The sequence below is a fragment of the Enhydra lutris genome, unplaced genomic scaffold, assembly GCF_002288905.1.
Source record: "Enhydra lutris kenyoni isolate GAN:26980312 unplaced genomic scaffold, ASM228890v2 scaffoldscaffold2, whole genome shotgun sequence".
In the NCBI taxonomy this organism is placed as follows: domain Eukaryota; kingdom Metazoa; phylum Chordata; class Mammalia; order Carnivora; family Mustelidae; genus Enhydra; species Enhydra lutris.
Genome location: NW_019154086.1, coordinates 146597 through 161812, shown reverse-complemented (window position 1 = coordinate 161812; position 15216 = coordinate 146597). Strand labels below are relative to the sequence as shown.

The window sequence follows — 15216 nt, the reverse complement described above, 5'->3', positions numbered from 1 at the left end:
TTAGCACCATAAAAAGGGCCTAAGATCTGTCAGTGAATCTTCTCTTTTGTCCTCATAATTGAACAGTGTTTCAGGAGATGGTGGGAGGAACTCCAAATCTGGGCATCATCCCACACTTCCCCAACCTGGTGACAGTGTCAGAGTTTGACACAACAAAATGTAAGAGGAAAAACTGTTAGGCAGTACTTGTATATTTTACAGACTCACAGGAAGAAGAAGAAAGGATTTCAGGAATAAATTATTCCAGCACCTTAACTTTAGATAAAAATCTGACGTTGTTCCCTTAGACATTTCATATGCCTTAAAATCTCCATTGTCCCTGTACATGGCAGTCCTTCTGCCAGGAATTACCTCTCCTGTGTTTGTCCTAACTCAGATGCCCTCTCCTCCTGGATATCTTCCCTGATTCCCACTGTCAGTTTATTACGCCTCTTTCAAGTTGCCTGGATCACTTTTATACACTTTAATTTATATAGCAGTTTTCCCAACTAGACCATGAATTCTTTTAGGGCATTATCTTATCTAACTCCAAAAAACCTAGCAAAATGCTTTTTAAAAAAACAAAACAAAACAAAACAAACAAACAAAAAAAAACTTCACAAATTGAGGGACGCATGGGTGGCTGAGACAGTAGAGCATCTGCCTCTTGATTTCTGCTCAAGTCATGAACTCAGGGTCATGGGATGGAGCACTGAGTGGGGTCCCGCACTCAGCACAGAGCATGCTTCTCTCCCTCTCTCTCTCTCCCTCTCCCCTGCCCCTCCCACCACTTGTGCTCTCTCTCTCTAAAATAAATAGATAAATCTTTAAAAAAAGATGTCACAAATTGATACTGGATTGAAATATCCAAGATCACCAAAAGAAATGGGGGAAGAGGCTGGCATCGGGTTCACCTCTTGGTGAAGCCTAAGATATCTGACTCTGAGCTACAGCAGCCCTCAAAGACTAATCATTTTAAAACATAAAACACAGTAACACCTTCTTAAATACAGGCTTGTGAGGGCTAATTAAAAGAGCAGACTAGTTGTGATGTGTGGGAAGGAGCTGGGCTTCTGTAGTATATATAGTAGCTTGGAAAGAGGGATAGATTGTGGATCTCAATAAAGAGTTAAGGTAGATAAGAATATTTGTAGATTTGAGAAAATATCTGTTGATGCCATTCTGAAAAAAATACTGTGAGTGTGTTGTGCCAGAAAACATCATCAAGAAAAAAAAGAGAGAGAGAGAGAGAGAGAGAGAGAGAGATGAAAGACATCTAAGATATTCTTTGCAACAAGTAAACAAACAAATATACCTAGATACAGATATTCCAGATGCCTCCTTAAAGCCACACACAGATTTTCAGTGGTAATAAAATTATCTCAGTTGCCACTATTCCACTTTTATTAGTCAGAACAACTTTAACATGAGCTCATTTGGGGAGGTATTGTAATTACTTCGAGAATCAGCCCTCCTTTTGCACACCCATGTGGAAAGAAGCACTAGTGACAATGGCCAAAACCCAAATGTCCATCAAAGGATGAGTGAACAGACAAAGTTCAGTATATGTGCACAGACTTAAAATGGAAGGAAATTCTGTCACATGCTACAACATGGATGAAGCTTAAGGATATTATGGCCATGAAATAAACCAGGCACAGAATGACAAAAAAATGAATGATTCCTCTCATATGAGGCACCTAGAGTAGTCAAATTTAGAGAAACAGAAAATAGAAGGGTGTTTTCTGGGGCTGGGAGAAGGGGTAATGAACAGTTGTTCAGTAGGTATAGAGTTTTAGTTTTACAAGTTTAAAAAAGTTCCAGAGTTCCATTGCACAACAATGAGAAAGTAATTAACACCACTGAAAGGAACATTTAAAGATGTAAAGATGGTAAATTTAATGTTATGTGTTTTTTTTTTTACCACAATTAAAGTTTGGTTTTTTTTTCCTTAGAAACTTCCTTGAAAGAAAACGTCCAAAACAAGTTCCACTCAACCTTTCCATGTAGTTTTTGATTGCCACTCTCTAAATAGTTCCTACATGATATGCAAGTATTTCTCAGAGTAACACACAAGTTGGCCAGAAGGCATTCGATTCATTTATTTAGGTCGTGTTAGGTGTAGGGTAAGGTATTTGGCTCTAGATGAAAGGAGGAAAGAAGGAAGGCATTTTAAAAACTGTTCTCTTTTAATAGAAAGCACAGTCAGGAGGGCAGAGCTAGAGGAGTCTTAGTGAGGACGGGTGAGGGGAGACAAGACGCTTATCGATACAGGACCAGGAAACCTGCTTCCACACTACACGTGTATTCTGAGGAATATTTGTTACCCAGATTTCTGAGGTATTTGAGCACTCAGGTCTGTGCCCAATATCAATAATTTCTAAATTCCTAGAACACTTCTTTATTTTAAGAGATATTTGAGGTTGCCTACCAGCCCCGAGCATTTACAAGTGAGTCAAACTGCTTTCCCCAAGCACCAGACATGAGTTTGAAGAAACCCTGTCAGCCCAAGGAGTACAGGAACAGGGGATGACACGAGTCATCCTGAGAACTCCAAACACAGAGGAGATCCGGATGGAGAAATGACTTGGATCACTAACAAAGGCACATGCTGCCTTTACCATCCACAACGAACCTCAGACTTACAGAGGAGCTGGGGCCCTAAAGAAAGAGACTGGGGGCACGTGTAAGCAGTAAGGTGAAACATTTCAATTTAAGATTTGTATCAGATGGATTTTCTTAGAAGTCAAAATAGAAAGGAGCTGATTAGATCTTAGCTAAGGGGAGAAGCAAAATACCTTTATTCCCTGTTGGTAAAACTATATTAAAAGAAAAAGTGGAAGGAGAATTTTAAAAGTATGTACCACTTCGTTCCTGCATTTCTAATGCGAATAGGTCTAGAAAACTGATAAAAATCAAGATGCTGTCTTTACACCATTATCCTACTTCTTATGATAAAAAAATGACAAGGGAAATTTGACAAATCAGTTCAAAATATAAAACCTGCTGGACAGAAAATAATTCTGATAGACTCATAGAATCCTAGGGTTGGACATCCAAATTGCCCAACTCCTCATCAAATGACCCAAGTGTTTCTTGAAAGTCTCCACTGATGGGCTGTCACAAACTACTGACACCTCTCTTCTTTCACCTGGATGAGCTCGGGTTTTAATACCTCCCTTTCATAATTTTGACATCTCCACCCATTCTAATAGGTTAGCCTGCATCACAGCCAATGACAGCTCTATACATTAAAAAAAGACTTCAAAATTTTTTTGACTTCATAAAGGCCATAAATCATTTACGTACGTGAATCTCAATACATTGTTAAAAAATATAACTTAGACTAGTCTTTTTATTATGCAGAAATATTCATGAAACATGAGACTCAATATGTCAAACTGGCCTAACTTGTCCCACCAGCTATCAGGTAACAGCCTTAACCTCCACCTGGTCATTAAACAGAGCACTGGGCATTCTCTATGACTGTAACCTCTTCTTCACAGAGCCCCAAGCACAGGGCCCACAAACTGCACACAGACATGCTTCACTCAACGTCATCTCCACATTGTCTCTTTGTTGCCTCTTTTCTATTCCCATTGCTATCTCCTCCTGCAGGCTTCCAGAAACACCCATCTGGCAGCCCAACTGAGCTCCTATCTGCCTGGCCGTCATCTCTCACCTTCACTCCCATTCCTCAAAGGACTTATTTCAGCAAGCAACTTTCCATGTTCATGGACACAATTATACTCTGGACCCTGCCGTAAATGCTAATGGAGATAACAAAACTTAACTGATAATCATAGTATGGGATAAACAATTATGACTGTGTTCAAAGTGCTGTGGGAATCTTGATTCAGATGGAAAAAGGGCTGAAAGTAAAGCCAGGCCTTAAAAAATAAGACACCTTCTTAATACAATTTAAAATGAGCTCTTCTCAGGTCATGCTTTCAAAAGGCAAGAGCAGAACTGGCTAGGAGTAGTGAGGCATGCATAGTAGGTAGGAGGTAAGATTAGTTCAACCACTTTGTAAGATAACTTGGAACATGCAAAAGATGTTGTGAAAAGGTAATGATCTAAATAACTAAAAAAAAAAAAAATTAAGAGTTAAAAAGTTGTTATATACACACAAAAAAAGAAACAATCTTTTAAGAATCATATTACCAAATTAAATAAAAAAGGAAATGAAATACTCTATTCAGAGAAAATGTGAAATGCAAAACATTACAATTCATAGGTCTCAATTTTATTTCAAATTGCATATTGCAAATACATATCTATGTATGAGAATTTATATGTGAGTCTATATATAGGAAATACGTGCTTCCATTATTATATAGATATGTATATAAGAAATATAAATGTATATGAATAGATGTGCAAACAGCAAATACCAATAGTACTTATCTCTATTTGGTAACTATCAAAGATGGAAGTTTTCTTCGTATTTTTCTATATTTTCTACATTTTCTAGATTGAACAAGTTTTAAAAGTACCACCAGAAACTGCTTTCCCCAATATATGTTATTTTTAAAGACATAGGACATGTCCAAACAGGTGACAGTGTGGACCTAGGGGAGGGGAAGCTACACAAAGAGAACCTTATGGATGAACCAGCACAAGAGCATGGGGTCCACAGCAGTGTAAGCACTGAGTAAATTACTCAATGTCAATTGTTTAAATTTCACTTAGATCACTGGTTCTCTTTCATGGATTTTTTTAATGGAAATACCTATTTTCTGTGATTATCCCAAATTTGTTCCCTCATTTAGAAATTTCTCAAGTAGAGTCTGTTTTTATACATAGAGGAAGATTAGTATGCTTCAAGTTCTAAAGCTCCAAAGATCATATTATTTTGTAATACCAAATTCAATATAATTTTCCACCTCATTAAAAAAAAAAAAAAACTTTAGCTTCCATGTTTCTTATAAATTGTTATGGAACTTGGTCTTAAATTCCTCCAAATAATTTTGTGGGAATGAGTAAAAAATAATTTTAATGCATTTAACACTGTATGTACACTTAAAATCACTAAAATATAAAATAGAAGATTTTATATACATTGCTTTTTTTAAAAAAGATTTTTTTTTTATTTTTTTATTTGACAGACAGAGATCACAAGTAGGCCAAGAAGTAGGCAGAGAGAGCAGAGGAAGCAGGCTCCCAGCTGAGCAGAGAGCCCCATGCAGGGCTTGATCCCAGGACCCTGGGATCATGACCTGAGCCGAAGGCAGAGGCTTTAACCCACTGAGCCACCCAGGCGCCCCTATATACATTGTTGATCAAAAAAACTGTTCAGTAAGTTTTCACCACTGGTTAAAAAAATAAATAAATAAACATAACACAAAGTCATTTTTCCTGGTAGATTTCTCCAGTGCTTTCTAGCTATTTAGTTATTTTAAAGCATTATTAAAATTCATTATGCCTTCATTTTATATTTAAAGGAAGATTTGTGTTTGGAGACCAAAGATCACATATACATGTGCAAACACACACACACACACACACACACACACACACACACACACACGTCTACTCCTTTTTTGGGCGGGGGAGGACACAGGTATTTACTACATAACAGATTCCATCACAATTCAATTGGAACAATGGGGTTCCAATTGAATTGTGATGGAATCTGTTTAATGGAACTTTAAGAATGGCCATTCTAATTAAAAGATGACAAGCAACAGTATTAAGTTGTAAATAGAATTCCCATCTTTGTGGGGTATCCCAGAAAGAAGGCATGTTGTTAGAGGTAAACATTTGCCAGGGGAGAAGTTTAGTCCTTAGGAGTCCACCATAGGGTTCTGCAAAGACCAACGTGACCACCAGAAAATGCATTTTCAGTATTACAATACTTTATCACTCTTTCATTCAACAAACATTTTCTGACCACCTGGGGTAAGTAGCACACTAGGCATCAGGGGTAACGCCATGAACAAGACAAACAGCCCTGCTTTCCTGGCATTCATATTCGTCCTTTAGGCTTTCCTTCTCTATCATACAATATTCCTAAAATCCTGTTTTTGTCATGCCACTTTTATACTCAAAGAACTATGACTTCCTCATGGATAATATCCAACCTTCCATAATCAGAGCAATGACCTGGCAAAAGAGCAAAGAATCAGATGGTCTACAAAACATTTAAATGTTTTTTTATGTGGCAAATGAAGCACCTCCAAGCATCCCTTGCCTTACCTCTAAGAGGGGGATAAACATATGCTCCCTGCTTTTCTGCTCGGGTTGTTATGGAATGAAGGATAAAGTGCTTTAACCTATAAGGCACGGAGGTATCTTTTGCCCACAATACTCCATTCAGGTAAGACCCGTTATCCTTTTCTCTTTTGCAGACAGCATCCTCTTCCCAATGCACAACGTTGCTTGTGTTAATCCCTGTGACGTGAGCAGCCTCTCTTCCCTTGCTGCCCATTCAGACCACAGTACCCACTTCTTCCAAACCACTTCCTCCAAAAAGCCCTTCCTAATGCTTCCAGGGAGAAAGACACATATAGAAAACCCCTAGTGTCATGCCTAAACAAAACAAAACCAATTCTGCATTTTGTTTGTTTTATACCTTTCTTTTATTTCACTTTTACATTAATAACCTGTCTAACTTGCAGAGATATCAGTTCTACCATTATTTGGGTTATTCAAAGGGAAAGAAGTTTTGTTTGTTCATTATACCAGCCAAAATATGAAGAATGAAGTGATTTTAAAACCTTCTTTGAAAAATAATTTGAGTTTGGGATTTTTTTTTTTATGTGTTTAGAAATGTCATGGGGGAGGGGGTCCTCAAATTAAAAATCACTTAAGTGATCATCACTGTAGTTATAGCAAGGCACCCAGTAAATTTTAAGTAATCAAATGGATCAGGGTGCTTTTAAAATACAAGTCTCCAATACCATGGAAATGATTCAATAGCAAAGATATTTCCGTAAATATGGTAAAATTAAATGACAACCATTTCCCCCATTCTACATAAGCCCTACTTTCTTCAAAGGGTCTTGAGACATGAAAACAGGGCCCAGCCTAAATTAAACTTCATCCAAGGAAACTGCCAAATCCCCCCAGTCAAGGAGAATTATCATTTCCCTCATGCTTCCCTTGAATAGCCTGTATGTATTACTCTATAAAACCCAAATGGCAATAATTTGCAGTTAACAATATATTGCCCCATAAATCATTGCATTTGGTCCTCACAAGTGTCCTTATAAAAGAATTAAATAGCAGGAAAAACTGAGGATTCAAAGTCGAAGTGAGGGTGCCTGGGTGGCTCAGTTGGTTGAGCGACTGCCTTTGGCTCAGGTCATAATCCTGGAGTCCTGGGATTGAGTCCTGCATGGGGCTCCCAGCTCCACAGGGAGTCTGCTTCTCCCTTTGACCTTCTCCCCTCTCGTGCTCTCTCTCTCTCACTCTCTCTCTCAAATAAGTAAATAAAATCTCTAAAAAAAAAAAAAAAAAAAAAAAAAGGAAGAAAGAAAGGTGAAGTGAGGTTCCTGAGTGGCTCAGTCAGTTAAATGTCCAACTCTTGATTTCAGCTCAGGTAATGACTTCAAGGTTGCAAGACTGAGCCCCACATCAGGCCCCATGCTCAGTGCAGAGTCTACTGGAGATTCTCTCTCTCCTTCTCCCTCTGCCTCTCCTCCCACTTGCATGCTTGCTCAACTCTCCCTCTCAAATAAATAAAAGCTTTTTAAAAAATTTAAAAAGTTGATGTGATTGTGATGTGAACTGAAGGCACTTGAGCCCAGGACTCCCGACTGCATTCAGTGCTCCCTATACTCTGCTGTGATGTTCTTTATAAAAACCACATTCAGAACATGTTTCTGATTTATTTTTATGTCCCTCACTGCTTTTCATATGGAAAGCTCAAGAAAGATTTGCTAAATTAAACTGAAAATTGAAAATTGGACAACTTAAAACTTTGGGAGGTGGTGCTTATCATTGAAGCTCTGCTGTATGCGCTATATTAGTTAATATATATGTCTGATATATACACAAAGGAGAGATAGGACACATCATGAGATGGTTGTATGTTCCATGTGAGCTGATGTGCTCAGAGAGGCCATCAATGTTCTTCTCTACAGACAGATAGTCAATCCCTGGGCCCATGGGGTATACTGTAAAGACCTCAAGCCTTTAAGTCAGACTCTACTTCTTTTTTTTTTTTTTTAAGATCTTATTTATTTGACAGAGAGAGATCACAAGTAGAGAGAGAGAGAGAGAGAGAGAGAGGAGGAAGCAGGCTCCCTGCCTAGCAGAGAGCCTGTTGTGGGACTCGATCCCAGGGCCCTGAGATCATGACCTGAGCTGAAGGCAGAGGCTCAACCCACTGAGCCACCCAGGCAGCCCCAGACTCTACTTCTTACGTTTGGGAACAATACCTTGATCATGAACAATGGGATAATCATACCTGTCTCCCATAATTATTCTGAGCAATAAAAGAACATAAATAAAGGAGTACATGGTTGGAACTCAAAAAAATATTGCCTTTTCCCTTCTGTGGTAGGCAGAATTCTAAGACGGCTTCTCCAATTCCCTAATATATAATCCATGCCTCTTGAGCATGCGTGAGACTGTTACTAGGATGTATAGTCACTCCTTGGATTATGTTATGTTGTGCTAAGAGTCCTCCTTAGGAACGAGACTCTTCTGTTGGTCTTGAAGATGCAGACTGCCATACTGTGACCTTCCTATGGAAGCCATGTGGTATTGATCTGAGGGCAGCCCACAAGAGCTGAGAGGGTCATGGCGGACAGCCATCAAAAAAGATGGGGCCTCAATCCCACAGCCTTAAGGAATTAAATTCTGCCAACAACCTGAATGACCTTTGGAAGAGAGCTCCAAGCTCCAAATGAGAACACAGACACAGTGCCTGCTGTCTTGTAAAACTCTGAGCAGAAGACCCAACCAAGCGGGGCCAAGTTTCCTGACCTACTGCAACACAATAAACATATGGTATTTAAAGCCAATAAATGTTTGATAATTTGTTATGCAGCAAGAGAAGACTAATATACCTTTCCTAAATGAAATGAACCAGAGTGGTCTATAGAATTTGTTAGCTTCCAGAGGATGCCAAATCATTTTAGCAAGACTCTGATCACCCACGCAATTCCCAGGAATGGCATCCTTCAGATCCTTCAGATCGCCAAACACTGGAGAATCCAACTGTCATCAACCCCCCATATGTTCCACTCAAGCAATTCCTAGAAAGGACATTGATTCATCTTTCTTAGATTAGTTCTTTCCAGGGCAATCAGGGGTCCCTAGCATAGCAGTCAGAATCACAAAACTTTAGAACTAGAAAGATCCTTAGAGATACTGAGGGGTAATCTCATCCTGTCTTCATTTCATAAGTGGAAACAATGAAGCCCAGAAAGTACCTTCCTTAACCTCTCACAAGTAGTCAGTCAATCGTAGGAACACAGCCAAGTTTTATGTGGACTAAAGCTATTGCAATTTAGGGGATACATATTTGAGAATATATAAAATTACTTATCAAGTTAAGTATTTAGGATAAAAATAAATAAATAAATAATAAATAAATAAATCAGACCAAATTACACATTTGTTTAAAAAAATCACATATAACCTAATCATTACAACATCCAGATACAGCTTTATACTGATTCCTTATAATTTCTGTCTATATACGCTCTCATTGTTTCTTCATGTAACAATTTTGCAATATTTTCTGAAGAGGAAATACATGATTCAATCTTGCCTCTAACTTGATTGATTTGTGTTTAATTATTAAGTTAAAAAGTATTTAATTCAGCTTTCCTTTTTTATATAAAATTTCTAAAGATTTTATTTATTTTTTTGAGAGGGAGAGAGAGAGAGAGAGCATGAGAAAGGAGAGGGTCAGAGGGAGAAGCAGACCCCCTGCCAAGCAGGGAGCCCGATGCAGGACTCGATTCCGGGACTCCAGGATCACGACCTGAGCCAAAGGCAGTCATCGCTTAACCAACTGAGCCACCCAGGTGCCCTAATTCACCTTTTCTACTCATTATCGTGACTGTCCTGCAAATATTTAGAGGTATTGTCAAATTTTATTTAAAGACAAACTCAATTTCTATTCTATATGAACAATAAAATTTGAAAGAATTTCCCCCAAACTAACTTCTGTTCATTTCTCTTTACTGCAATAATTTCAAAGTACAGTACAATCTCTGGCCCTGACCTCCATGCCATGCCCCCACCACGTCAGCACGGTGGGCAATTGGAGTGTTGCAAACAAGGATTTACTCAGAAGTGACTGTAAGCCTACAAGATGATAATCCTACTAAATCCCTTTTAAATGTATCCCCAACTCAATTTCCCCTTACCCAGATCCCAAAAATGACAGAAACAGCTCTACTGTCCTTCCACAGGGGACAAGTGACAAAGGAGATGACAGAGGAAAAAGCCAGCAATATTACCCTGTTGTGGTCAAAATATCTTACTTTTGCAAATTTACAAAATCTGAGAGCCTGTGAACACATTACTAGTATCCCTCCCAGCGCTGTGGAAAGGTCTGTGCAAGTGAGAAAACCATGAACCTGAAGCTTGATTGGCTTCTGATCAGTGCAGGTAAAGGACATCAGTTTTACCCTAAACACTGAAAGAGGGGCATGTAAGAGGCTCAGTCTATGGAGCGTCCAGCTCTTGATTTTAGTTTAGGTAATGATCTCGCAGGTTGTGAGATGGGAGCCCCAAGTCAGGCTCCGTGCTCAGCGGGGAGTGTGCTTCAGGATTCTCTCCCTCTGCCCCTCCCCCTACTTGCATCCATACACTCTCTCAAATAAATAAATAAATCTTTAAACACACACACACACACACACACACACACACACACACAACTATGAAACAAACCAAGTTTTTTGTGGAATGAGGAAAATAAGGCATGGAAAGGTTAAATAACTTCCCCAAATCTTATCACAGGTCAAGAGTGGAGCTGGAATGGAGCTCAGCCAGCCTGAACCCAGCTTTCACACTCTTGACCGCTTTGCTCCAAGTACTGCGAGAGGAGCAAGTTTGTGTCTGTATACATGTGTGTGCATGTACACGTGTGTGTGTGTGTGTGTCTGGCAGAGAGGAAAAGAAGCAAGTATTCTGTGATTCAATATTAATGTAGAGTGGGCTTCGGTTGAGTTCTTATTTGTTCTACTCCATTTCAGTTATCACCAATAGGAACAGAGAAGGGATTGTGGAGTTGACTTTAGGGACCATAAGCAGCAGTCACTGCTTGTCAAAAACTAGTTTGACTTGGCAGTGATTGGAAAATCCATCTCAAGGGATTTCCCTCCAGATCACAGTAGGTTAGCTAAAACCCCCATGATCAAGACATCAAAAGCAAGAGGATGAGGGCACCTGGCTGGCTCAGTCAGAGGAGAATAAGACTCTTGTTTTGGGGTCATGAGTTCGAGCCCCATATTGGGTGTTGAGATTACTTTAAAAAATTAATTTTAGGGGAGCCTGGGTGGCTCAGCGGGTTAAGCTTCTGCCTTTGGCTCAGGTCATGATCTCCAGGTCCTGGGATCAAGCCCTGCATCAGGCTCCCTGCTCAGCGGGGAGCCTGCTTCCTCCTCTCTCTCTCTTTGCCTGCCTCTCTGCCTACTTGTGGTCTCTGTCTGTCAAATAAATAAATAAAATCTTTTTAAAAATTAATTAATTAATTAAAAATTAATTTTAAAAAAGTAAGATGATAAACTAACTCAAGGTGGAATATCTCTGCATTTCGTGGGGGCACCAGTACTCTTTCATCCAGCTATATCTCAGATCTATGAGCAAGCTTCCCAGTGGAGAAGTCTTAGCCACTGAAGGGTTCAAAGAACACTGACGAAAAATAATCTGAAGGGATTGAAGAGGTGGGGGGGTGGGAGGTTGGGGGAACATGGTGGTGGGTATTAGAGAGGGCACGGACTGCATGGAGCACTGGGTGTGGTACAAAAACAATGAATACTGTTATGCTGAAAATAAATTTTAAAAATGATTAAAAAAAAAAAAAGAACACTGATGAAAGAATTAGGAGAAATGGCTCTATGTCACATTCTCACTATTACTCCATCTCTGAAACACTGGGTAAGTCCTACTCCTCTCACTCTCACTTTCCCAGATGGGATAAGGGCTTATATAGTTGCTCCCGATGTCCTAGGATCTAGTTTCTAATCTTTACACCACAAATTGAAAGCTGAAGAAGAAAAAACACGGAAGGCTATGAGGTAGGCGACATATCTTGCCTTTAACTGGGATCTCTTTCTCATTTAGAGCAATAGGAGCTAAAAACAAAATAAAACAAAAAAAAAAAGTGATTTAATTTCTTTGAATACTAAATAAGGAATTATTTTTAAAGGAATAACAGTGAGAGTTTCAAATCCAAGATTGAAAGTCACTTACAACAGAAAGGAAATATTAGCAAAGGTCTGTGAAAGAGCCCTGATCTTCTGGCTCCCTACTCCCGGGCTTCTCACAGTAATCACCGCCAAGCTCATGGCCTCCTCCATCCACAAGTCTCAGGAGGGAGTGCACTGTTGTGGCCATGCAGTAGAGTATGGAAAGTACTGGAAATAAGTTCTGTTTCTGGGACAGCACTGCTCAGCCAGGGCACCATGGAGGAGTCTCCTGAGCATTATTTTTCTCGTCCATCACAGAGTGAACCTTACCTAGTTACTTCCTTAAATCTGTCCACATCGGAAATTCTGTTTGTTTGGTTTTTTTAAGGCAAGTTACTCTGAACACTGAAATAAGCTTTTGCTTTACTGCTGAAGCACACGGAGCCTTAGTCAAAATTCGCATTTCTTCTCCTTGTTCTGTTTGATCTCTGCTGCTATGACCGGGTTCTGTTCTGTGGTTTTCCCAGCGCAGAATGATTTTCAATGTGTTACATGCTAAACTTCCTAATCATGTTTTCTGATGCACAAATGATAGATAACATTTGCCTGAGTTTTATAATTCCCTGTTGGTTTTTTTGTTTTTGTTTTTGTTTTTAGATTTTATTCATTCATTTGAGAGAGAGAATACAAGTAGGGGGAGAGGCAGAGGGAGAGGGAGAAGTAGATTCCCTGCTGAGCAGGGAGCCTGACATGGGGAAAGATCCCAGGACCTGGAGATCATGACCTGAGCTGAAGGCAAACAACACTTAGCTGTCTGAACCACCCAGGCGCCCTCCCCGGTTTTTAAAAATAATATTTTTAAAACCACACACCACAACTGATGCATCTACTTCTTTCAGTTAGCCCAAGTAATACTCCAAGTTTTCTTCTTGCCCCTACTGAACACCTACTTCATGTTAGGCCCTCTGCTGAGTGCTAGAGTTCCAAGAAGAAATCATGACCCCAGGATGAGGTGGCCATAGCCCTGCCAAGAAGCTCACTCTCGTTCTGGGATCCAACATAAACTGGTGAAGAACAGAAGCCCTCTGGACTCAGATGATATACTTTGTTGTAGTGAGGCTCCAGAGAGAGATACTCACCTTCTCTTGTGTCTCACTGTGCCCCTTGAATACAATTTGAAAAAGTCAAGGTCAAGTACTGAAAATTAGTGGTTTTTAAATATCTATGCACATCAGAATCCCCTGGAGGGGCTCCTTAGACCAGATCGCTGGGTCTCACTCTCAGATTTCTGATTCAGAAGGTAGGAGGCGGGGCCAAGAGCTTGTGTTTCTAACAAGTTCCCAGGTGATACTGACGTTGCTGATATGGGGCCAGTGGTTGGAGAACCTCTGCTGAAGGGAATGATGATGAACTGAGCTAATTATTCGGCGATGAGGCTCTAGCATTGGTAGGTGTAAAAAGCCCCCCAGGTGTACAAATGTGCAGCCAGACTAAAAGAACCCCTGGTTTGGATTAGATGTTACCTTCCCCAAATAACTGCACTTACAAGATCCGCTTTTAAGGTTATGTCTGTTTCTGAGTAGCTTGCCTAATGATTTCTTTGCTTATAGGTTCAAACTTCTAGGTAAATTTATGCTGAGGATTATATTTGCCAGAAAAGACTAGAATGCTGCCCATATTTTCTGATTGTTGGTGACATACACAGAGCTGTGTCTCCCAACATTGTATTGGGTGCTGGAGGACATAAAGATGGGGACCCACCACAAACCAGATTGGGTGCCGAAGGACACAAAGATAAATGTATTCATTCAAAAAACATTCCTGAGTGAGCTCACAGCATTGTGCCAAGGAGCTCAGGCTTTTCTCTTTAAAAATGGGAGGCAATAGAGGTTTTTAAAATGAGAATCATATAATCTGAATTGCATCTTTGCAGTGTGTGTCTCAGATTCATCAGAAGGACCTTGGAGAAAGAGATGCTAGAGAAAAGGTCATAGATAAGCAGAGGGAAGAGAAAGAACTCTGTGGGAAAGGAGGAGGAATGAGAAATTACTAAGGAGACTAGTGCCTGCAGAAAGAAGCCAGCAGAGTTGCAAAGATGAGAATGAAACCCTGACAATCCCAATCTCAAGATCATTAGAAAAGTAGAAAAGTATTGTCGGTATTACAAGGCATCTGTGAAATATAAGGTAATTAAAGAGAAAATTGCTTCTTGTATAAAGAACAAGTTGGGTAGCAGCAGCATTGCCCTTTAGCCAGAAGTTTCAAGGAAAAGCCAGTAGAATTTACAAAGAATAGGAGAATATTTGCAAGTAGCCTCCGTTCCAAATTTATTTATTTCTTCAGCCTCCCATTAACCTGGAAACACTGCTGAATAAAACCCTTCTACTTAAAATTGTCAGCATACTTGAACTTCAGATATTTTCCCCTACTCTCGGCCACTCCCTCGCTCAGCTCTGTAGGTTGTCTCTCCTTCTTTCCTTTGTCACTGAATAAATGTATTCTCTGAATCCTATTCTTCTTTGGCATTCATATCACCTCAATTAACCGAAACAACATTTTCTGTAATGATGAATCCAACCTTTTTCTCAAATACCTACAACTATCCTAAGTTTGAGTCTCTCATTTCCAATTGCCTTCTGGACATATCTTCTGACTTGTGTCTTAGGCAACTCACATTGAAGGATTCTATATGTTACTCATTTTCACCCATTGATGAGATCCTACCAATCTTTTAAAAACTCTCAAATGTATGATGAAAGTATCTCCGATTCTAACTGGATATGATTCTCAACTTTGTACGTTCTTCATTTCTTGGACATTATAATGGTGGTCTATGTCCTTCTCATTGACGGTCTCTTGCAGATGTTAAAAGGACTGAGGACGGTGATCAGGCCCTGTTCGTCTGCATATCGGCTGCCAAAGG

General features: G+C 39.7%; 1 protein-coding gene across 1 annotated transcript in view; it reads right to left on the bottom strand.

The window, feature by feature from the left end:
* Nucleotides 1-15216, bottom strand: part of LOC111149904 (fibroblast growth factor 12) — a 405831-nt gene that overhangs the window by 317697 nt on the left and 72918 nt on the right. The gene's annotated exons all lie outside the window — the stretch shown is intronic.